Raw genomic sequence first — 25575 nt, forward strand, 5'->3', positions numbered from 1 at the left:
AAGAGCATGGGACTTCCCTGGTGGTGCAGTGGTTAAGAATCTGCCTGCTAATGCAGGGAACACGGGTTTGAGCCCTGGTCTGGGAAGATCCCATATGCTGTGGAGCAACTAAGCCCACGCACCACAACTACCGAACCTACGCTCTAGAGCCCGTGCTCTGCAACAAGAGAAGCCACTGAAATGAGAAGCCCATGTACCACAATGACGAGTAGCCCCTGCTCATCGCAACTAGAGAAAGACCACGTGCGGCAGTGAGGACCCAGCACAGCCAAAAAAAAAAAAAAAAAATGAACAGCACATTATTCCTTTGTTTTGGTTTCTTTCCAGTCATATTTATTTTTGAAATCTCAAGTAACATTTTTTTATTCTTAAAAATAATAACAAGGAGTAAAATTTTTAGGCTATACAAAGGAGGTAGGTGGCTTTTTAGGAGGGGAGCAATAGTGTGACCTTGGCTGGAGGACTTTGGAGTAGGGAGTGCAGGACTGAATCATCAATAGGAGATGAAGAAATGTTTGAAGGCAGAGTTCGGCTGTGAAGAGAGGAGAGTGGAATTGAGCTAACTGAAAGGGGAAGCAGGATTGAATCGGTGAGGTTCCTTCTTAAAATGGGAAACTAGAGAATGTATAACTAGTGAAAAGGAGGATTCAGAAGAGGGAAATAAAGTATGATCTAGAAAACAAGTCACTTCGAAAGAAAAAAAGGGATGTCAGAGCACGTGTGAGCATTGTCTTTAGATAAAAGTTGTAACACCTCTTCCCTTGAAACTGGAGGGAAGGAAGAATGATTAAGTTATGCATGGGTTTTTGAATTTGGTGAAGCTTAGAATTAAATTTCACTCTTCTGTTTTATCTTAGAATTCTACCTTTTTATAGAGAAATTTAAATAATTTTCATTGTTTTAAACCTATGATGTTTTATTAATTTCATTTAGGTATGCATGCATGTATGCATGTATTAATTTTATTTAGGTATGCATGTATGAATACAGACATACTGTATGTATGTATGAATGCACATATGGTTGTGTGTGAATGTGTTTGGTATGAATGTATATATTTTGTTTGCATATGTGCATGTGTGTAGGTTCCAGGGAGCATAATTTGGAGGTTAAGAGTGAACTCTGACCAGGACCATGTGCTTCTAATCCTGGCCTCACCATATACTAGTTGCGTGACCTTGGGCAAGTTACCTCACTTCCTCATACTTTACTTTTCCATCTGTTATGATGAAAATAACAGTAGTGTATATTTCATGTGGTAATTTTAAGTGTTAAATGAGATAAGCCACACACAAAGAAAGCAGAGCATATAATAAAATACTCTCTATGTTATAGTTATTTAAGTTTTTACCCTTTATTTTACATTTTGATACTTCCTTTTATTTACTTTCGCTTCCTTTTATATATTTTTGTTTTGTGAAGACTCTGTTGCTTTTTTTTTTTTTTTTTTTTGCGGTACGCAGGCCTCTCACTGCTGTGGCCTCTCCCGCTGTGGAGCACAGGCTCCGGACGCACAGGCTCAGTGGCCATGGCTCATGGGCCCAGCTGCTCCGCGGCACGCAGGATCCTCCCGGACCGGGGCACGAACCTGTGTCCCCCTCATCGACAGGCGGACGCTCAACCACTGCGCCACCAGGGAAGCCCAGACTCTGTTGCTTTTTATATTATGTACATATTTTGAAATTAGTATCTTATTTCTAATCCAGATTTTAAAAATAATTTGTCCTATCTATCTGTCTATTTACCTACCTACCTACCTACCTTATTCTCCATGTTGAATGAAGACTTTTTAGTACTTTGGAATATAAGAATTTAAAGCTTCTGTTATCTTCAAACTTAGCCTGGTTTTAGATGATATATTCATTTAAAACAATGTTAAAAATCTCTTTAAATAAAAACTGTGCATGCCTAATATTTTTGCAAACACATTTGCCACATTTTAAATGATTTCAATATAAATATTTTCTGTATGTTTAACTCTTTTCAATGCCTATCACCAGACTTTCCTCCCACAGTTTGCCATCCTCACACTTGTTTGTTACATTCGTCAATCACTTATGAATCTTTTTAGAGAAACTTTTTCAAAATCATGGTCTATTTTATGACACTTTATGCAGGCATCACCTTCACATTTGAAGAGCAGCTAGGCAGAATGTAGAAATCATTAGTCTTAATCTTTCCCTTCAACCTCTAGGGATATTGTTCCCTCATGCTTGGGCATTTGTTATTTGAAAGGAGTGTTGGGCCATCATATTTATTTCTTTTACTGTGTTTGAAGCATTCTTTATGCTTAGAATTTGCCAGTGTCATCAGGCTAGTTTGTTGTTGTTGTGTTGCTTTTGTTATTAATTTGCTTGGAACATTACTAGGCTCTCAATCTCAAAACACAGATTTTTAAAAACTGGATAATTTTCTAGAATTTCTCTTTGATTATTGTTTACAGTCTACTTAGTCTGCTTTCTTTTTGGAAATCTCTTTTATGTAAGCTGCATTTGCATTTGTCTTGCCATTTTTCTCATTTTCCCTCTCAGTGTACCCTCTCTGCCCTTTTCCTGTGGATTCCTCAGTTTATTCTAAGTGCTGCCCTGTAAGTCACTAATTAAATTTTCTGCGATGTCAGGACTGCTAATTATTGATTCAGACTGAAGTGTTTGTTTTTTAATTCAGTAAGTGTGCTGTTTATCAACAGTTTTTCCTCATCTTTGTCATCTGTTTCTATTTCATAGCGACAATGTTTCACTGATTTGTTTTTCTTCTATTTTTTAAGGATAATGTGAATGTACTGAGTCAGACGGTATTCTTGTATTGAAACGCTTTCTTATATGCTGCTTACTTTTTCTTTGTTCAGTATCTTTAAAAAAAAAAGTACATTTTATATAGTTTTTCAATTATCATAAATTATAGTATTACAATTATATATTGCTCTGGGTTTTGTCACAAACTGTCACAGTTCTCCATCCACATCCTTCATAGAGCATCCCCTCAAGTTGCCAGTGCTTCAGTCTTCCTCCTGAAAATCTTAACAGTGCCTCACTTTTCACATTAAATTAACATGTCCAAACTAGACTAAGAATCATCATCTTTTTCTGAAGTCCCAAAACAATTATAATTCTGCCAGTCATCCAGGATTAATCAGAGTATCTTTCACTCTTCTTTTTACCCTTTTTAAAAGGCAGAGTTCCCAGTTTCACGGTGTTTCATGTGGTGTTTCCTTTACATGTATGCCGTTCCTTCTCATGTTATACATTTACTCCATGAACAGCTCCTTGGTCTTGTCCTACTTCAAAGCGACCTGAGTAATATTATCAGGTGGTTCTTCTTAACACTCAACTCCAGTAATGTATTTCTTCAGAAGCTTTCAGGAATAAGCAGTGAGACAGACCACCCTACAGAACAAACAGGAATTGGCCACAAGCCAGGTTTGGGCCGGTCTAAGAATTAAATTGACATGAGACAGATTAACAAGAGAAACTCAGATTTAATTTTGTACATATGGGGACCCCACATACATGAGAGATTAGAGACAGGAAGGTAAAATGTGGTATACATGCCATCCTGAGCTAAGGAATAGATTAGGGGTCTGGGGCTTCCAAGGGCAGGAGGGTCATTCACAAGAAGATAAGAAAAGCAGATGTTTGGTAATTAGATGTTTGCCCTGACGTATAGATGGGGCCACTTACATAAAATTTATCTCAGGTAATTACTCTTTCCTGGGGAAAATCCCCAATTTAAATTTTTCTCTGTAGTTAAGGGAGGAGCAGTGGTTTCTCTTGGACCCATAAGGTCTCAGTTGCCTTTATCTCAAAATAATTCTCATGCAAAAGTGACACATTTTGGGAAGGCTTGCTCTGAACCCGTACAGGCTGAATGGGGTGAACTAGGGGGAAATAATATTGGGCTGGCCAAAAGTCCGTTCGGGTTTTTCGTAATATCTTACGAAAAACCCGAACAGACTTTTTGGCCAACCCAATAGTAGGAGATGAGGTCAAATATATAATAGCAGCCAAAATGTGTAGAGCCTTGAGGTTCATTGCAAGGACTTTGACATTTATACTGAGTGAGGAAAGAAAAAGCTAAGCAGAGGAGTGACATACTCTGAATCATATTCTACAACAATTTTTCCTTTCATCTTCTGTAGCCATGTTTTTACTAGTCATACCTCATTTACCATAGTTGACTTTTTGCAGTGTGGTTATTTGTGTATGTTTCCTCTTTTAAATTACAAATTCACAAATGAAAGAGTCTAGAGCTTACTCAACTTTTTATCATGTATAGTGAATAGCCAGTACTTTGCATATAAATAATACTTAACCTGCATTTGTTAGAATATGGCTTTATGTTCCTTTAGGTGAGTGATACTGATGTTGTTTGGCATTCAAAGAATTGTTTCATCAGCTAGAGTATCTGATTATCCTGGGCTCATTATTCTCTTATGCCAAATAGCATAAAATTGCATTTTCTATATATTTGACTCTAGCATGGAAATTTGGTCATTCTACTCTATCCTATTATTCTCTGTAATAGTAGACTGTCCTTTCAGGTCTCAAATCAGAACTGGATCTGATTTTCTTTTTTTAATTTGTTGTCTTCCTTCTTAATTTTCTGGTTTCCCTATAGGGCCTGAGCTTCCTGAATATCTTGTTCATTGTTGAATCCTTAGTGTCTAGTTCACTGTTTGACACATAGTTAAGTAATCCTAGACATTGTTGAAAGAATACATAAAAGAATGAAAATAGTGTCACATTATCGTAACATTCTGTACAACTATAAAGGATCCTGCAATTGAATGTGAATCATCCAGGTTTATTTCCATATGTCTCATGGCTAGAGGCAGACTTCTAGAGTAAATCATGACATTTACATTACTTTGAAAGAAATTTAAAAAGAATGAATGAAAGAAGAAAGAAGAAAGAAGGAAGAGGAAGGAAGGAAGGGAAGAGAAAAAGAAGGGAAGGAAGGAGAAAGGAAAGAGAGATGGAAGGGAGAGAAAGAGGGACAGAGGGAGGGAGGTGAAGGGAAGCAGAATTTGCCACCTCAAAATATGCCTCTTTGGCATAAGGATTATTTTAAGCTGGGTAGTTTTTAAAAACAACAGACTTGAGAGAAGCTCGGAGAATCAAGTAGAAGTTACCCTTTTATAAGAGACATTTACATTTGTAAGGGAAATCTCCCTTTGCAAGGGTGTCTCCCTCTCAGTTCCAGGGAGAGAAGGGCAACTAAATCTCTAGGAACTCTTCTGATGGAGAAGGCATGGACTTCAATCTACGTAACAGTCATACCGTTGTTTACTGTGCTTTGCCTGATAACCTCCCATTAACAGACCTTCTCCCACCTCCACCCCCCCACCCCCCAACATCTTTCTTTTGTCACTAGCTGAAGATGGTATTTAAGGTGGTGGCTTGGGCCATTTCAGGAGTTGGTCAGCTTTCCTTGGTCTCTCCCTTATAAACAGGAGGTATACATGTAATTGAATTTCTGTTCCTTCTTCTTCTGTTAATATGTCTTTTTATCTCGAAGGGGACTCAGCTAAAACCTAGATGGGAAGAGGGAAAATTATTATTCCTTCTCCACGGGAAGGAAGGAAAGAGGAAGGCAGGCAAATTCCTCATTGCTGTAGAGGCTACTTCTCTCTCCATATCCTTGTTAAGTTTCTCACCTTGTTCTTTGCATACGATGTGTTCCATATTGCTTTGCATCTCACCATTTGTAATGTTTAAGCAGTGAAAGGTACATTATGAAATAATACTTCTGACTTGCTTGACATTGAGTGATAAAAAAAAAAAATCCATTCCTCAGCGGGATTTTTACTCTGTAATAAAGAATAAAAAACTGTGGCTGCTTGTCAAGGAGCTGGTGAGATTTACCTAGCCTTTTTTACGTATTAGGCCGCAAGCGTGCAGAACACAGCAGCCAAGAACCTAGTGATTAATGTAGCTGACTGTAGAAATCAACTCCAGTGAACTCACTTCATTGTAGAATGCTTCTAGACCAGAACTTAATAGATACTTTCTGTGTTTTCATCTAGTCAGCCTGCTGTGTGCAAGATGAATGCAGGTTTAGATAGATTCATTACATTATTTGGAGTGTTCTGATGCAGCGAGGTCCAAATTTAAGATTTGAACAACTCGGGTTCCTATGACTTTCAGAGACGGCAAGGCACTATTTCTAGGGAGATAAAAGGCATACTTCATGAAATCAGGTATTCTAGGTCCCTGACCATTAAATCTCCTTACATAAAGCAAGGCACCAGGGCCATTATTTCGATTGCAATGGAAAACGCAGGATTTCCAAAAGCATCAAAGAACTGAAATCTCATCCTGCCGACATCTCACACAATCTTATAAGTGTCAAAAACGTGTTATCTGTGGTTCTTTTCTGAATCTCACATGATAAATATAGCATCAGCTTTGTCCAGGAGGTAAAGAAGGAATCCTGCAGCAAGGCATAAGAGAGAGGTAGAAATATAGAGGTGAACAGAACTGCTTTTCCCTGCAAAGTGTAATTCAGCCTTTTTGAACTAAATTATCCAGACCATTTTCTTTGTTATGTATACTTTAACATTTAAAAAAAAATACATAAAAGGAAAAAAGAAATAACAAAATGAGCCTTTTACTGAGACTTTATCAGCAATTTTGTTGACATGGATCACAATTTCTTTTCATAATATGATCCAGTTATTGCAAGAAACGTTCTGAATGATTTTTGTCTGTATTTTGCTCAAACTCTATTATTGGCAACACTTACCTGACCATATTAAGACACCAGCTTCTTTTATGTCCTGTCATTGTATCAGATGCCAAGTAGACAGGTTCTCATAGGTTAGAGCATTTATCTTGGAATTAGACAACCTGGATTCCAAGGCTGAGTTAAATTCTGACATGTCCTACCACCCTCTTTTGGTTTGACTTTGATAAATCATTAATTGTTCTTATCATCAGCTTTGCCATCTATGAAATGAGGATAAGGATAAAACTATCTTTAATAGTTGTTATAAATATTGAAGAGAAAGTGAATGTAAAAACACTTTTTAAACTATTAAGAAGACCTGCATATGTGTAGGGTGATACTACTATTACCATGTGGCCAAACCTTAAGCCCATATTATTTGTGATTGTGCAGAGGTTACCATTTTTTCCCCCCTGTTTACTTTTAAAATAGATAATTGCTGTAGTGGGTTGACTAGGGCCTCCAGAAAAATATATGCCCAAGTCATAATCCCTGGAGTTGTGAATGTGACCTTATTTGGAAAAGGGTCTTGAGATGACACCATCCTGGATTTGGGTTAGGCTGTACATACAATGACAGGTGTCCTCATAAGAGAAAGCTAGAGGGAGATTGGAGACACAGAGATACAAGAGGAGAAAACAAAATACGGAGGCAGGGATTGCAGTTAGGTAGCCCTAAACTGAGAAGTGCCAAGGATAACTGACAGCCACCAGAAGCTAGAAGAGAGGCAGGGATGAATTTTCCCTCAGAGCCTCAGAAGGAACCAACTCTGCAGACACCTTGATTTCAAACTTCTGGCCTCCAGAATCATGGGAGAAGAAATTTCTGTTATTGTCAGCCACCAGTTTGTGGTGATTTGTTACGTGACACCCCTAGCAAACTAACACAATTTCCATGCGGTATTGTTACAATAACCAGCCTGGACTATTTCTGAGCTTAATGAATGTTCTCTGGATTCACAGTTAATTTTAACTAGGAAAAAAAAAAAAAGACTCCAAGATGCTTTTCAAAGTGCATCCCATTTTACACCAAAGGATATGAATCTGTTTGAGTAGAATGATTTCATCGTGGAGATTCTGAAATTTGTTCTCTTTCTTTCAAAGGTCAGATAAGCTAAGCTTCAATTCCAAAAGTTACATTTCATGTTTGAAGTACAGAGTTATACTCTGTTGTTGCAGCTGAAGCAAAAATTATTTGAAGATATTTAGGTTCCTTTTGCAACCCCTTCAAGAGTAAACCATATGTCCATAGTTTCATTTTTGGTATGCATAGATATTCCAAACATTATTTTATATACTTGGCATTATTTGCAAAAATAGTTTTTAAAATCACATTCTTCAGATCACATTACCTTAGTAATAGACTTAATTATTAAATGTAATTTGTTAGAGATTTAACATTTAATTTTTAAAGTATTTAATGCATATCAATAAGTAAAATATGTGACCCATTCACATTTCTTAATATAATACTTATATTTTTTCATAAAATGAAGGAGAAAAATACTTTCTACATCTTCTATAACAAGCCATGCTCCTAATTCTGTCTTTACTCTTGGAAAAAACTAATAAATTAACAAGGTGGAAAAAGTGAAGAGGATCAGCTCTTCTACAAATCACATTTTTTTAATCTGTTTTCTTTTCACCTTGTATAAACAGCTCTTGCTGACCTGATCTCATTTATCTTCAGCTCCTTACAAAATTAGGGAGGATAGGGGTGGGGGAGGTTCTTACGCAGACATTCAGCAAAACCACTATAAAGATTCCCTGCTATTCTTCTGGATCAGAGTGGGTCTTGTGAATGAATCACTGTACAGATAAAGAAAGGTTCTCAAACATTCCTGAAAATGGATCAGTTTGAATCTTGTCAACTAGGAGGAGCTCTAAGGAGAACGCTCAGGCCTGTCCTTGGGCCTTTCTTCTTCTTATGTTTAACAAGAAGCATTAGGCCAGGGTTTCCTAACCTTTTTTGTACCATGTACCCATTGGCAGTCTGAAGAGGCCTATGGATCCCTCCTCTGAATTACACTTTTTGTTTTAACTTTTTTAACTTTTTTAAGATGTTGGGGGTAGGAGTTTATTAATTAATTTATTTATTTTTGCTGTGTTGGGTCTTTGTTTCTGTGCGAGGACTTTCTCTAGTTGTGTCAAGCGGGGGCCACTCGTCATCGCGGTGCGCGGGCCTCTCACTATCGCGGCCTCTCTTGTTGCGGAGCACAGGCTCCAGATGCGCAGGCTCAGTAGTTGTGTCTCACGGGCCTAGTTGCTCCGTGGCATGTGGGATCCTCCCAGACCAGGGCTCGAACCCGTGTCCCCTGCGTTAGCAGGCAGATTCTCAACCACTGCACCACCAGGGAAACCCTGCTTTAACTTTTTCTGTAAAAATAATTGTAGACTCAGAGGAAGTTGCAAAAATAATACAGTCTGTTAATCCTTCACCCCACTTTCCTCAATGGTGACATTGTATGTAACTGCAGCACGATATCAGAACCAGGAAATTGACATTGGTACAATACTGTTAACGAGAGTGCAGAACTTATTTGATTGTCATAGGTTTTACTTGCAGTCATCTGTGTATCTGTATATGTATTAATCTGTGTATCATATTTTTATCCCGCATTGTTGAGATTTTTAACTTTGAATTATTGTCTCATGCTTTATTTCTAATATCAGATCTAAATTTATCAACCAGCTACACCTTCCACTCTGTATTGTCATAATATCTTCCTAACATCTTTATAATTGTCTCAGATCTATAAATGCTGATAAAAATTTATTGATGAGAAAATGATAAGAGAAAGTAAAAAGTAAAACATAGATCAAATATTCAGCCCACTTGTATGTATAGAACACTTGGTAGGTACAAAGTATTTTTTGCTTAGAAACTGGAAGATTGTCTTCCAAAGAAGAAAAATTCAACTCCCATGACAAAAGGCATTAGAAATAATTTGTCAAAAAGGAGAGGAGAGTATTAAAAATTTATTGTAAGAATCTTTTATTCTTTTCATGCTATTTAGAATTTTAGAAGTTAAGGAATATTACTTTGGTTGAACACTTGAATTTAAGACCCAATTTTGGCTCTATGGCCTGAGGTAAATCACTGAACCTCTTAGAGTCTCAGCTTATACAGCTGCAAAAGAGGAGACCAGATGCTTTAAAAGTAAATGAACACAAAATAGTTTTTTTTCCATAAGCTATGACACATGTATCTTCAGCAAAACCATAAAATAAGGAGTGTTCTCTTTGGGATTCTATGACCCTTTGTATTGTGCCATTTTGAATTGATGCTTTTACTGAACTTTGTTTTCTTTTTTCTTTTGTTGGGGTTTAGTTGATGTACACTATTATGTAAGTTTCAGGTGTACAACATAGTGATTTGCAACTTTTAAAGGTTATATTCCATTTATAGTTATTACAAAATGTTGGCTATATTCCCTGTGTTGGACAATATAGTTCCTGCTGTTCTTACATCCCTCCTTTAAATGTCCTACCATTGTACCCTATTACCTAGTTGGCCTCTTTTTGAAGCATGATATGTCCCAAATAATACTTGACTGCAGACCTCTATACTCCTTTAACGAAAAATTATCACCAAGCCACTTTGGGAAATACTTCCTCAGTCTTTATCCTCTAGCATCAGAATGTTTCTATTTTATGTAAGTATCCCACCAGACCTCCTTTTAGGAGAAGATATCTGTAAACCTATTCATTTTATTCCGATATTGGAGTTGGGGTAATGCTTTTACATACAGCTAACTTATTTGCTTTTTAAAAAATCATAGGCTTCCCAGAGAAAGTGTCTTAATGGAGCAAACTTGCCTTCCATAATTGTATTCTATAAAGTATGACCTGCAGGACTTTGGTTATACAAAAAATCTTATTATATAAGAGAGTCTATTTGTAGGCCATCTACATTATTCTACCACGTTTATTTGTGCATACTGATCTATTTTTTCATATCATTTTTGTCTTAGAAAACATTTCACTCTCATTTTTGACATTAAAAAAATCTGATTCAGCTTAATTTTTCAGCTAACAGAAGTCTGTTTTCCTGCCTGAGCAGGGATGGAAAGAGACAAATCAGACATTTTCATCATGGCAGTTCTTATTCTCTTTCTTAGCTTTCCCAGGAGCTAGCATTGTCACTGCTTGATTGGTGACACACTTGATTTAGGATTGAGCCTCTCCCGCGTTTTACATACCACTTCTGAGTTTTGCATCTGATAGACTCATCTGACATCTATCATAGTGGCCTCCTGTCAGCACCTCTTCTACATTATCACTGTAAAATTCTTATACATACTTTATATCCTATCATTCTTACAACTATAATGATCTTCTGAAAATTTGACTTTCCAGCCTCAGCATAGACACTCTGGCTCCTGATAGAAAGGACTATAATTGTTGTGACAACCAGAATGAACACAAGATCATCATCAACTCTTTAGCTGTAAGACTCCCCATATTGATCTGACACTTTTTCTTCCATTATCTCCCCAGTTTCGCAAACCATACGTGGCAGGTAACATTATTCTTTACAACCTCTTGGAGGAATAGAGAAATTAAATGACTCACTTCCCACACAGCAAACCTAGAACTAGTCAGTTCTCCTGTGTTCCAAACAAGGAGTTTTAACTGTAATATCTTCTAGTGCCCCGTCTCATATGAGACAAGTCATGCTTCACGTATGAGAGTAAATTTCAGCTTCTGTAACACTCATGCCATATCAACGTAGTATCTTCTACTACTCCATCACAAATGTGCCTCTACTCAAAATCTAACAATGGGTCCTATTTTTTTTTTCAGATTATTACACTAAACACTTACATGATCTGCTCCCTTCTCCCTTAATTTGTACATTGCCTACTACTTTTACCCTCAGTCAATCTATGCTGACCCCCCCTGCCCCCCGCCTCGTTGATATTTTGCAAACATACTTGGCACATTTCCGCCTCAGGGCTATTGTACTGGCTGTTCTCTCTGCCTGAATCTTTCTTCTCCGGGATATTGACCCCTTAGATATTCAGATGTTTCCTTCTCAATGAGTCCTACATTGTTGATTCCTACTTTTAAAATGATAACCCCTCCTCCACTTCAGTCCTTCTCAGCTTGCTTTAGTTTTTCCATGGTAATGATCATCTTGAATATACTGTGTTATTTACTTATTTGCTATGTTTATTGTCTGTTATCTGTATCCCTCAACTAGAAGTTAAACTCCTCGGTGGTAAGGGTTTTTGTTTGTCTTGTTTGCTGGTGTATCCGCAGCACCTAGTAGCGCTCGATAATTGTAGGTTGACTTAAGAAGCACACATTCTGCCAGGCTCTCTATAATAGAGGTTTGCAGATACCAGGTCCGCTTAGAACTCAGGTTCGGGATACTGTCTGTGTTTCCCAAGGTGGAGGGTTAATAATCCTGGGGCTCCCTCAGAAGAGATAGTGCCAGAACAACAAGCTCACTCTTGCACCTTGAGGGAAATCCAATTTAAAAAGCCGCCCTTTTCTGTAATAGCCTATAGCTTGATAAAAGACTTTGAAAATAAGTTAAAAGCTTCCTGGTCAGCATTACTTTTATCAGCTGATCTATCTCTATACTGTGGCTCTTATTTTCAGCTTGGAAATTGTAAAGTGCTTTTTCTCCCCTGGCTCTAAGTCTGAGGAAAACAGTGTCTAAATGCCATTTCTCTTAAGATGGAGTGAGTAAGCTATGGAGAGACCCACTTGCAGCATTTTAATTTTTACACTTCTCACTAACTCAAAGGATTGTCTAAATTCATGGGATTAGTTTGCAAATACCCAGCGTTCTTCAGTTAGATATGTATGTGTAAATGCCTTTGTCTCCTCTGTGTGTGTGTGTGTGTGTGTGTGTGTGTGTGTGTATTTGGTGAATTTGTCATTTAGGACTTCAGTATTTGTTTCAGTGCCTGGAAGAGCATTTTAATTGTTTTCATCTTGCAAGGGTGCAGTCTCTTCAGAGAGGTGGTGCTTCACTTCTCATGCAGGATACAATGCTCAAGGTTCACTCGCCATCACAGAGCAGCATTTCCAATCAGCCTAAACAATGATTACTTCAAAACAAATGGGAAATCTTTTAAGGACTCTTGGCTTCTTCTTTTAAGAGATACATAGGAGAGAAAAGATGGCCAATTAGATGTTATCCTAACAAGCCCCTTCGGAAGGATTCCTCTCCCTTTCATCAATTTACACCTTGCTTTCCTTAAGATGTCACCCAGAGACAAAGGGAACTTATTTCAGCTGGATTGCCCAGAGGAGATGCTAATTGAGAGCAGTGGTATTGTGTAGCAATTCACTGGCTCTGTCATCTGTTCAAATTTGTTGATTTACTTGGAAAATGAGAAATGGGAGGGTGCATTTGTGGATAAGCACTTGCACTTTTTTGCATTTGTGTTGGGCACTGAAAATGGAGGTGAGGAAGTCAAAGAAATACACACACACACACACACACACACACACACACACACATACACACACAAACAAAAATCACAGGCATATCTCAGGAGGGCTATCTGGTCCAATAAATGACATGAGAATTTTCTCTCTGAGTATTACATTTTTGTTCTCCCTGAAGTCTATCATCAAATAAGTGATAACAGCGACTTACTCATTCCAGTGTTTCATGGAGTCTGAGAAAAAATACATCTCTTTCTCTCTTTTTTTAGCCAAGTTAAAAAGAAAATTGACTTTCTTTCAAGATGCATATCAAGTGGGGGAACAGTGCACTATCTGGCAAAAGCATCAGGTGCTCTTTCAAGCTGTTTCTCAACATAGCTTATTTTCTTGAAAAGTCAGGTTAAATTAGTTAAATCACAATAAGGAGAATGTCTGCAGTTTTAAAGTCCATTGTAGTGATTCTGAAGCATTTTTACCAGTGGAGCAAATTAGGATCTGGCCCCTGAAACTGACATTATTTTGGAGCATCACACTGATGAGCTGAGCTAACAAAGTCTCCTTCCTGTGTGGCGTCTGGATGTGCAGTACGAAGGGACCCCACGCTTGGGAGGCGGGGTGCAGTGCGGAGTAGGTAGGGAAGTTTCAGAGAGAGCGATCCTTTCCTATGGGGTGTGAAAATAAAGGTGATCCTTTGTTTTCAAGTAAGGATGGGCAAACCCTTTCCAAAAAGGGTCAGATAGGAAATATTTTAGGCTTTGTTGGCCATAGGGTCTCTCACAATTATTCAATTCTATGAAAATTATACTGTGGAGGCTGGGTTCCAATAGAACATTAGTTATGGACATGGAAACATAATTCTTCAAGTGTCATAATATCCTCCCTTTTCATTTTTTTTTTCTCCATTCAAAAATGTACAAGCTATTCTTAGCTCACTAGTTGTATAAAACCCAGGATTTAGACCAGGAGCTGAGCCCCGGGATGCTGCCACCTGTTCTAAGGCAACAGCTGATGTGTGCAAAGACTAATGATGGAGATCTATACATTTTTAAACTCCACTGGACATAGGTTGAGATTTTAACAAATTGGATTCAGTATGAACAGTCTATGTTACTGCTAGTCAATCTGGCAAAAGTTAAAATTTTCAGTGGCCCAAAAAATAATAGTAAGAAAGAATTCTTGCCTTTTGTGGATTTCTTTAAGCCCTGATGACCATGAAATCAGCTCTTAATATACAGAGGAACAGTCCTCAATACATATCAGAAGTTTTAGTTACATGTCCCTCTTACAGGAAGTAAAGAGAATTATAATACAGTCTCCTGCGTTCATGCTCCTCACTTCAAATATAATCTCTTTCTCTGCCTCTGTAACAGCAGTTTTCATTATTATTTAGTGACTACAATGTGCTAGGCATTGTAGTAAATACTTCAGAGATGTCATCTTATTTAATCCTCATAATTCTTATGAATGTTTATAATTCTTGCTCTAAAAGTGATGAAACTGAGTCTTATATAGGTTACATAAGGTGCTGGAAACCACAGTGCTAGCACAGTGTGGATCTGGATTATGAAATAGGACTTTCTACTTCCAAAACCCAATTTAATGCTTTTTTTTCCCATATAGCTATCAGCACAATATTAGCATATCTATAGGTCTCTAAGGACACTTCAGGTCCTCAGACTGTGAAAGTCTAAAGATGCGTTTCGTTTTTAAAGAATGATTCACTAATGTATTAATTTATTTTATTTATTTAATTTTTTAATAAATTTATTTAAATTTATTTTTGGTCTCTGTTGCTGCACGTGGGGTTTCTCTAGTTGCCGCGAGCGGGGGCTACTCTTCGTTGCAGTGTGTGGGCTTCTCGTTGTGGTGGCTTCTCTTGTTGTGGAGCACGGGCTCTAGGTGCGCAGGCTTCAGCAGTTATGGCACGCAGGCTCAGCAGTTGTGGCTCGCGGACTCTAGAACACAGGCTCAGTAGTTGTGGCGCACAGGCTTAGTTGCTCCATGGCATGTGCATGTGGGATCTTCCCGGACCAGGGCTCGAACCCGTGTCCCCTGCACTGACAGGCGAATTCTTAACCACTGTGCCACCAGGGAAGCCCACTAATGTATTAATTTAAAATTTTGATTTCTACTATGTGATAGATACTAGGGCTGATCAGGTAAATGAATTATGATCCCTGTCCCAAAGGACTGATTATTCTAGCAGAAGAGACAAATAAATATAATTCTCTATTCCAGCAAGGTAGGTATAGAAAGTAGGTATAGAAATGTAGATTCATGAGTGATTAATTTAACTGAGAAGAATGGAGGGCTCTGGGGACGCTTCACCGAGTTAATGAGATTGAGCAAGACCTTGTAAGAATGGAGCATGAAGGAATGAGTTCTGCCCACTAGATTGATTTGTTTATAGCTGTAGTTTCTAATATTCCATAGTTAAGGCAGCACTTGGACCTGTAATGTTTGTTTCAGTTCTTCTGTAAGAATTGGATTATTTTCCAGGTGTGCATTTTATCTAAATAAGATAAAACACCAAAAGCTTTCCAAACCAGATCAAATATTAACTCTCTTTGGCAGATATCAGTTAGAACATCAAATGAGTAATCACTTATACTTCTGAAAAGTGCCATAAACTATAATGGAAAGAATAAGAAGGCTAAAAGTAAAGTCCAGTGGTACTTTCTTCATACATTTGGTCATTTATTCCGCCAAATACTTATCATAGTAAGTGCCTGTTGGATGCTCATGACAGTTTTGGGTGATGAAGATATAGTGGTGAATAAAAAAAAAACTCCCTGATTACAAGAGCTTACATTCTAGGATAAGCTAAATAACAATATGTAAAACATGAAATAAGAATTTAAAGAATAAAAAGTATTCTGAAAAATTTTTAAAAAGCCCGAAAAACTATGGTAATGAGATAGAGAGTGAACTAGAAGGAGAGGAGCACCTTTTTTATTTTTTATTTTTTTTTGCGGTACGCAGGCCTATCACTGTTGTGGCCTCTCCCATTGCAGAGCACAGGCTCCGGACGCGCAGGCTCAGCGGCCACGGCTCACGGGCCCAGCAGCTCCGTGGCATGTGGGATCTTCCCGGACCGGGGCACGAACCCGCGTCCCCTGCATCGACAGGCGGACTCTCAACCACTGCGCCACCAGGGAAGCCCTTAATGTTATTTTTGAATGTGTGTTTTATTAGTGAAGTTCAGAGACAAGGGAGCATGAGCACAAGTGGAGAGAATTAATACAATATGTGTATCTGACTTCGCCTTTGCTCTGTTAGCCCATAGGATTTGAGATGTCCCATGAGTGCAGGATTCTGGTGGACCCACAGTGTGTCAAAGTTCAGCACAAATCCAAGTAAAGTACTTGTATTAAGTCTACAACTGAGTCACAAGGGACACAGATAGCCTGAGAGACCACACTTTCCTGTTGAAACACAATTTGCTTTAAACAGAAAAGGAAGACAACGGCATTGTGAGAAACTCAGAATAACAAGGGATCCTATCATGTCCTTTGTTACTTGTGTTACTTCCTAGTATTAGCCAACTATTTATGCTGAAAATGACGACTTAGAAGAAAAGGGAAAGATAAAACCCACCGGTCCTTTTTTTCCCCAATCCTTCTCCTTCCTTCAGTAAGTCTGAGAGTATTGGTAGACTGTGTGCATATCAAAGAATGACATAAAAACGGTTGAGTTAGATTTTTGCAGCACTTGCATTGTTCTGGTAAGAACAAAATATGTATGCACATGCAAGATAAGGAATACAAATTGTGTAATCCAGTGATTCAGCACAGGACTTAAATGCTCTTACATTTTCATTTAAAACTGATATTACAAAAAAGATGAATGGTACAACTAATGCTCATAATTTAAATTTTTGATTTTACTTAGAATGACATGAAATAGCAAATAATAAACATGATGACCAGTGGAGAAAGACTATGGAAGAAAGGAAAGACTTTATATTTTAGTACCTTTAACACTTTCCTCCCTGCTTTTTGAACAAAGGGTCTGATGCCATATTTTCATTTTTTACCAGTTCCCACAAATTAGGTAGCTCTACTTAACACATACTGTTCATGTAGTCAGCAAGCCAGCCTTCCCTAGCCTACCTGGCAGATAGCTAAACAAACTTCAGATCTGTCTCAGATGATACCTCCTCAGTGACTCCTTCTCTATTTATGTGACAAAATTAGGTGTTTCATTTCCTGTGAACTCACAGTAACAGGTACCTCCTAACTCAATCATATTAATTCATTCCACAAATATGTGGTGCCCACTATGTGCCAGGCACTGTTCTGCGTGCTTTCTGCACCTTTCTTAGGGGCAGTGTCCTTCTGTTGTGTTTGCTTTTTAATCTTCCTGCTAAATATAGTGCACTTGTAGATAAAGACTGTGTTTTGCAGTCGTCAATTTGTTTGTTCATTGAAAACACTGTTGAGTGCCTACTAAATACCAGCCCCTGGGCTTCGTTCATATATATATATATATATATATATATATATAATCATCCCCTGGCACAGCAGTGTGTGAACAGAAATTGATAATAAATAAATATTTTGTAGGAAACCAAATGGATGAAATAAACAGGAGCCATAAATGTAGCCGAATAAAACTCAATTATCATGGGCTTGAGTGAAAATAATAAACCTAAAGTAAAGAAATGTACTTATCCATGATGCTTTTATCAGTTATCTTTCATCTACATTTCTTAGTTCAATGCCAGTGACTTAAAATAGGCTTCTGACGAGTTCCATCAGTTACCTCTGAGTCATCAAATGGCAAACTTGGAACAGCAGTGGCAGAATCCTGGATGGCAGTGCCTATCAGCAGAGAAGCCTGTCCTGCTGCCCTTGAATGTCACTGAACTGGATGTGGGCAAAGGGCAGATAACAGCAAGATACCCAAGAAATTATTAATACATAAGAAGGGAATATTTTTTTTTTAATTTAAAAAATGTCCTTAGGACATCCTGGAGCATAATTTCAGTCAAGAGAGCATAGCTGTGAAATGTTTTGGTGGAGAACAGCAGTGTACACAATAAGTCAATATGCGCTAACAGAACAAGAACAATTTTTTTTCTTTTTTTCTTTCTTTTTTTTTTGGATCAGTGTCCAACAATGGATGAAAAGAGGCAGAACCACAGGCATCAAGTTGCCTTGAATTCAGGCACTGTAATAACAACCCAGAGAGATTTTTTTACTTCCTTCATGGGAAAACTATTTAGGGAAGAAAAAAGCAAAGTGAGGTGAAATGTGGAGAGGAATGGATGATGGAAGGTGAGTCTAAAGAGTTATGCTGATGTCAGACTGCAGAGCCTCTTACATGGTGTTGCTAAAAATATTTACTTGTATTCTGAAGTCAGGGAAGGAGTTAGCAGAGGGTTTTAAATACAGTAGGTCCCTTAGATACGATCCTTCGAGTTGCAGACTTTCAAAGATGCAAACATGCATTCCATCAACGTCAGGTGTTAGTGAAATTGCAGCTTGCCCTCCGTCTCCTATTGCTCACGATCCTTCAGCTCTACCATCTCCCACCTCCTCTCCCTCCTCCAGTCAGTAACTCTTCTTGCCTGTTCACTCGATGCCAGCCCCTGTATGCCAGCTGTTTTACTGTACTACTGTACTTTTCAAGATACTGTACTTTAAGATTAAAGATGATTATTTTTGTGTTTATTTTTTATGTATTATTTGTGTGAAAATATTACAAACCTTTTATAGTACGGTACTATATAGCCGATTGTGTTAGTTGGGTACCTAGGCTAACTTTGTTGGACTTACAAACAATTTGGACTTACAAACGTGTTCTTGGAACAGAACTTGTTCATATGTAGGGGACTTAACTGTAGTCGAATTAAGTGATTATGTTAGCAGAAGGGCAGAGTGATGGAGTACAGTTTTAGAGCTGAATGAGTTTTAAGTGAGCCAGGTGGATATTTTGGGAATAACATTTCAAGCAGAGGGAACAATAAGTACAGCTAAGAAACTGCAGGGTGGGTGAAATAGCTGAAATGGAGTCATTAAAGGGGAGATTTGTAAAAATAAAATATAAAAATTTGTAAAATATAAAAATCATGGAGGTGGTCCAGAGGAGCCAGATCACAAAAGAGCTCATAAGTTGTGGTTGGGACTTTGATTTTTATTCTAATTGCAATGGGAAACTCATTGGAGTGTTCTGAATGGCATATCTGTTTTCTATGTAAGGAGAATCAGTTTGACTCTCCTGCATAGACTCAAAAGTAGTAACTGAGAAATTGGTGAGATGATAAGAGACAATAATGGCTTGTTATCAAGATTTTCATCACAGAAAGTGGTGGTAAGTAGTAAGATGTTTTTTACCTGTTAAGTTTGAAATACATGTTAGACAACCCAGTAGAGATTCAACTGGGCAGCTGTATGTGATTTGCATTGGAGATTAAACTATAGACAAAGGAGATCAATTAGAGAATATTATGGGAAAAGAACACATGCAAACACACACACACAACAGGAAGATAAGGTATTTTAAGTCTGTTAGGTACCAGAATGGACTTCTACTTGAATTGTATTATTTAATCCCCATCATAATCCTGTAGGGGAAAGTAATATCCCCATGTTACAGACAGGGAAACTGAGATGCAGGGAGATTAAAACTATCAAGTGGTAGATTTGTTATTCTAAAACCTGTGTTTCTATCATGACACCTAATTACCTTCTCAACAGTGAAGGAATAAGCAATTATGGTATACAGCTGGGGGTAAAATGAAAAGTGACAACCAAAAAGAACGAACAAGTTACAAGTTTTGGAAACACCCATTCTCACGGGACTGTATTCAGAGTATGAAACTATGCAGGGGTACGTGGAATAAAGATGGGTCATTCCTGGATTTTCCCTATAAATGTTTGCCCTGACTGAAATCAGTACTTTCCATCTTCTTAAAGGTGCTTTACTTTCAAGAATAGAGCAATAATTAGTGTAGACAAAAAAAAGAAGGGCATAACATAGATTATGTGGCTCAAAATTAGGTCCTTTATCTCTTCATAGAAGTCTGCCCATTTAATAATTGGATATCTGAGATATTACTTGATTAATCTCTGCCTCTTCCATCGTAACTTAAGTTGTCTGAGGACAGACTTCTTTGCTTTAACCACAATTATAACCTGAGGCTGCAGCACAGTGTCTGATACATTGTAAGCACTTATGCAATGCTCATTGAATGAACTAGTGAGGAAATAAAAGACTGTGGCAGAATTCACTTAGACTTCGTGGTGCAGCCTGACTCTCTGCCTTTCTCTGGGATTGTCCTTCCTTATGACAGAAGACCAGGCATGATTCCATTTCCAATATTCTACTATGAAATTCAAGGCAGTGACCAGAAGAAAACTGAGGATAAATTTTAATTTGGTGATTGTGAATGGTAGTGTTTCTAGAAACAAATTTAATAAGCTCTTTATGCATATTTTTTTCTTCGTTTACCACCATACGCTTGACTTCTTCATTTCATATTCCCCTTTGCTAAAAGAGAGCTTGGTTCAACCTCCCAGGATAATCTTAGGAAACATATGTTAAATGAATGAGTAAACCCTGATAGGATTATGTACTGATTTAAAGCTCTGAAAAGCACAAAAGCTGCAGTGATATAACAGGTTAAAGTAAACGGAGCTGCTATCATGGGGTATATGTTAGTTTTTATATTGTTCTTTACCTTGTAATGACAATCTGAGGGCCTAGATATTCAGGGACTTCTTTTGACCTGCCTAAACCTTCTTTGATGTGTGAAATTCTCAGAGCTATAACATAAAACAAAAGTTTGAATATAAGTTATTCAAAGAAAGAATGTAACTGTGATAGGACAGCATGGGTCTTGCAGAATTTTTTAGTGAAGTGAAAAAAGGCTTTTCAAAGCCCAGCAGTCGCTACTATGTATTTCACCCAGTGTTTCAGCCTGCAATTTCAGATGTTGTGCAAACTCGGATATAATATACCACCACCAAAAGAACAGTGTTCTCTTCCTGAACCTTGCCTCTTGCTGATAAAATATAAAGTGTAAAATAGCAAAGAAAATTTTAGGCTGAGACTTCATCTTCAAAAGACAAAACATGTGGGTTGCTTCTTAGCAGGAGTGAAACATATACATTTCAGTGGGAAAATGGGAAGTCAGAGGTCACAACTGCTGTGGAACACATTTCAAGGTGGAATCAATATCAAAATGATCATTGAAGGTATCATGGAGGGTACAGAGGGCCAGAGCAATAATGTTTCAGGACTGTGAAAGAAGAGGTGAGAGAGGAAAAGCTTTCTGTCTGCCAGGTAAATGTGCTTTTATTTTTTAAAGAGTTTATCCTCAAATATAAAGCACCATACTCTAACAGTTGCAAAAATGTTTTTTTAATAAAAATTCCTGAAAAGGGTATAGAAATACAAATATCCCTTCTCTTATCGAGTAGTATGATCCTAACACATATTCATTAGGGCACAGTCATGACTGATGAGGTTGATTTCATGTGGGGCATTGGAGAGTCAGAAAGAGGAATTAAGTATGTCAGGCAAGACCCTGACTTGCGCAGCTGGTTAATTGGTGATGCCATTCGCTGAATTAGGCAAGACAGGAAAATGAATTGATTCTGGTGAAAGATGAGGCTTTATTTTGGACATGGTCTGGTTGGGGTATTTGTTTTGTTCCCTACTAAATTACCAATGCTTAGCAGAGACCTGGCACCTAGCAGTTGCTACATAAATATTTGTCCAATGAATGAATGAATGGCATAAATGGAACTTTTAAAGATAGAGTTGGAGAGATTTGGGTTGGAGACTTAGATCTGGGGATCATCAGTACTTAGGTGGTAATTCATGGGAATTTAAAAAGAATGAGCATAGATGGAAGTTATAAGAGTGAATGACAGTCTTTTTTTTTTTTTTTTTTTTTTGCGGTACACGGGCCTCTCACTGTTGTGGCCTCTCCCGTTGTGGAGCACAGGCTCCGGACGCACAGGCTCAGTGGCCATGGCTCACGGGCCCAGCCGCTCTGCGGCATGTGGGATCCTCCTGGACCGGGGCACAAACCCACGCCTCCCACACCGGCAGGCGGACTCCCAACCACTGCGCCACCAGGGAAGCCCTGAACGACAGTCTTTTAAACTAACCTATGTTTTCTTACAGGCAACAGATTACTTCTCTGTAGTCCCTCGAGTTGGGTAGATACCGTTTAGGCCTTCATTCAGGTGTAGGACTTTTTGGAAATGGTCCCATTGAGAACAAGAGAATGTGCTTGGAGTCAGTCTTGTGCCCTGAATGAAGGGCAGGGATTAGGAAGAAGCAAGAGAACAAGATAAACATTTGGAGCTCCTGTTGATATTGTGCTGTTACAGCTTTCACAGCCAAATCATTTAATCAACATATCAACTTTGTGGGGGGAAGGAGGGCAGATATTAAGCTGGCATTCACCATCTACGCCTATCTGTTCTAATTGTCTATTGTTCTCTGGTGATTGGTTGGAACTTGTACTTTACTAATTGCTAACTATTTTGACCATCACCCTTGAAGGTAGGCATTGTCAATCATATTTCACAAAGAAGAAAAATGAGGCTCGGGGTCTGAAAGTCCAAGGTCATAGCACTTACAGTTATTTCAGCTGAGATGCAAATCTGCTGGACATTTATACAATTGAAGCCCAAAAGCTTCCCTTAGCTTCTTTCCTGGAGCTTCCAGCTCCCTGTTTCTCCCATCCCCACTGGTAGAGAAGAAACATGTGTGCTGAGGGCCCAGAACTCTTGTCTACATGGACTGTGCTCTCTGTCATGTTTGCCTCCTAGATGAAGATGTACTTAATGGGCCAGTGATTGTTTCTAGCTGGAACTCCCCATGAAGTAACGATGAGTATTGCCTGTTTCTGTACAGATTTTGGGAGTGTTCCTTCATCCTGGCTGGTCCGCCTTCTTACTTGCGCTTTTAAGTCATTGAATCTGAAGAACGTGACTAAAGCTCTCCTCCTTTGTTCTGCTTTGCCCTGCCTTCTTGTGGTTGCCCTCAAACCAACACAAAACACATTTTAAACACGTTTTCCTCACAAGACAGACTAGATCTTATGTAACAAATCATTACAAAGGAGACTCTTGCTGTCTGTGCTCTTTGAATGGAGTCTAGATGTGATACGTTTTAAGTGTGTAGACAATCATGAAAGTGGTATGTCAGTAAAATACTGAGTAGCATAGTTAAATGGCGTCTGGAATTACTCTGACAGGGAATGTTCAGAAACAGATGACAGCTACTTAAAGGGATTCACTTAGGTAATTTAAATTGCTTGCATATTGTGTGTAAAACATTCTATCTTCCTTAATAATGAGCAACAAGTTGAAAGACTAATGGAGTAGGTAAGACTGAAAATATCCATTTCCAAAGAATCCTTTGATAAACTTCATCTAAAATTACATTTTATATTTACTGTTCTTAAAGATAAACAAGCAGGTAGAGTTTTTGAATTATTTTTGTTCTAACAATTCCAATTTGTTTAAAATACCTTTCGCTGAAACTTCTTTCAAGCTGTAATTAAGGGTAGTTTTTAAACAGTTAAAATCAAATAACAGAAACCCTTTAGATAGAGATATTCTTCTCAAGGGCTCATAGGAATAACTTTTTAAAAAGTTTCTGCTGAAAAATCAGCTGTAATGGAAACCACAGTGTCACAAATTCACAATTTTAATTTACATTGTATTAATTAGCAGCACATAGATTAAAATCCAAGAAAATGTATGCTTGTGTGTTTATGTGAGGGGGTATTAGTGCAGGTTTCTCAGTGTTTTCATTATTTTGGAGAGATTTAGCATTTACTCATTTGGGTCTTATGAGCCTAGAGATTATCTGGAGAAAGTGTGAGTTCTAAACTGAAAATATTTCTAACATCAGGCCCAATTGTGCATATAAATGCTAATTTTAGGGGCAGTGGAAGGTAGGAACTCCAGAGTTAGTGTCACCTCCTCTGTCTCTCTCCCCTTCCACACCCAATCCTTTAGGTGCCAAGTAGATTCTACTAAGTAAATGATTTTGCCTTTACTTCTCCTCATGAACTCTGTCAGTTTAATTCAGGCTATAATCTTTTGTTTTGACTCCGTTATCCATCTCTCCTCACCCCGATTCTTCAGTCCGCTAGCAGAATTCCTTCTGTTTGTGTTTTGTTTGTCTTCGATGCTAAGCGTCCAATTCCCCATTTTTTGGCCTTTTCGATGAGGGCACCAAATTCCCCTAACCACTGGATTGTTTTTAGGTGGGCATTTGGCCTGTCTCGATCGGTTATCCTTTCTCTGCTGTCCCCTGTCAACTCACAGCACAGTGATTTGTTCAGGGATGGGAAGCCAAGATGGTTACAATCAGATTGACTCTTGGAATGTGCAGTATAAGCTACAGAAGAAATATTCTCATTGTGCCCAGGGTAGATCCTGGAAGGATGAGACTCTGGAGTGGTTGGTAGCAGTCTGGCCACTTGAAAGAACCTTGAAATCTGGAGGAGAGCTAAGGTAAAGTAATACTGTTTCTTTTTGGATTAGTACCTGGAAAGAGTATCGCTCCAGCTCTCTGACAGTTTTCTTGCCACCAGGTGGCGCCTGAGATAAAAGCGGCAGGGAGGAAAGCAGAGATGTCAGAGTGGGAGTCTTGGGAGCATAGTTTGAACGCCTGGTTCAACCAGCTATGGAAGCTACTCCCGTGAGACAGTTTTCTTTGAGATTTCTATCCCTTGCAACCAAATATTCCTAGCTGATCCGCCTTTAGACTAAGAATAAAGCACTTAGCGGGGCATTCAAATCCCTTTACAATGAGGCTTCAGTCATTCTTTCAGTATCATCTTTCTCTGCTCAAGAGCTACACAGTCCACTGCCTAGGCAGGCTGCACTTCTCACCCGTTTTCCATCCTTTAGTATTTGTCTTTGTGTACTTGGTGAACTCCTTATCTTCTGACCAGCTCAAATATCACTTTTTACAATAGCATTTTCCCAAACTCCCCAAGGAGAAATTACTCTCTTCTTTTGATTCCCAAAGTTCTGGCTCATATTTCTGTTATTGTGCTTAGAACTCATCTGTTTCTTGTTATTCTCTTCTACTTATAACTCCATTATTGCAGAGGTAACACCTTATTTATTTTCATATCTCTACTGCCTAGTACAGTAACTGGGGAAGCTCAGTATGATATTCTAAAGGTGAGTGGTGAATAAGTAAAAAAAAAAAAAAAAATCTCCAGAATATTTGAAATTGCCAGCTTACTTTTGGAATTTTGCCATTGAATGCCCTGTTAAAGTGCAAGTGAGATCCTGAAGAGTATACGTTTAGCAATTCACGGCCTTTTGGATTTATTTTAAAAATTTATCATCTGTTTTAGCTGATTGAGCTCTTGTCCTCCCCAAACTTGATTATCAGAATCACCAGGGAAGCTAATTCAAACACTGGGCCTTACTGCCGACATTTGGAGTCAGCA

The sequence above is a fragment of the Delphinus delphis genome, chromosome 11 (genome assembly GCF_949987515.2).
Source record: "Delphinus delphis chromosome 11, mDelDel1.2, whole genome shotgun sequence".
Taxonomy (NCBI): Eukaryota; Metazoa; Chordata; class Mammalia; order Artiodactyla; family Delphinidae; genus Delphinus; species Delphinus delphis.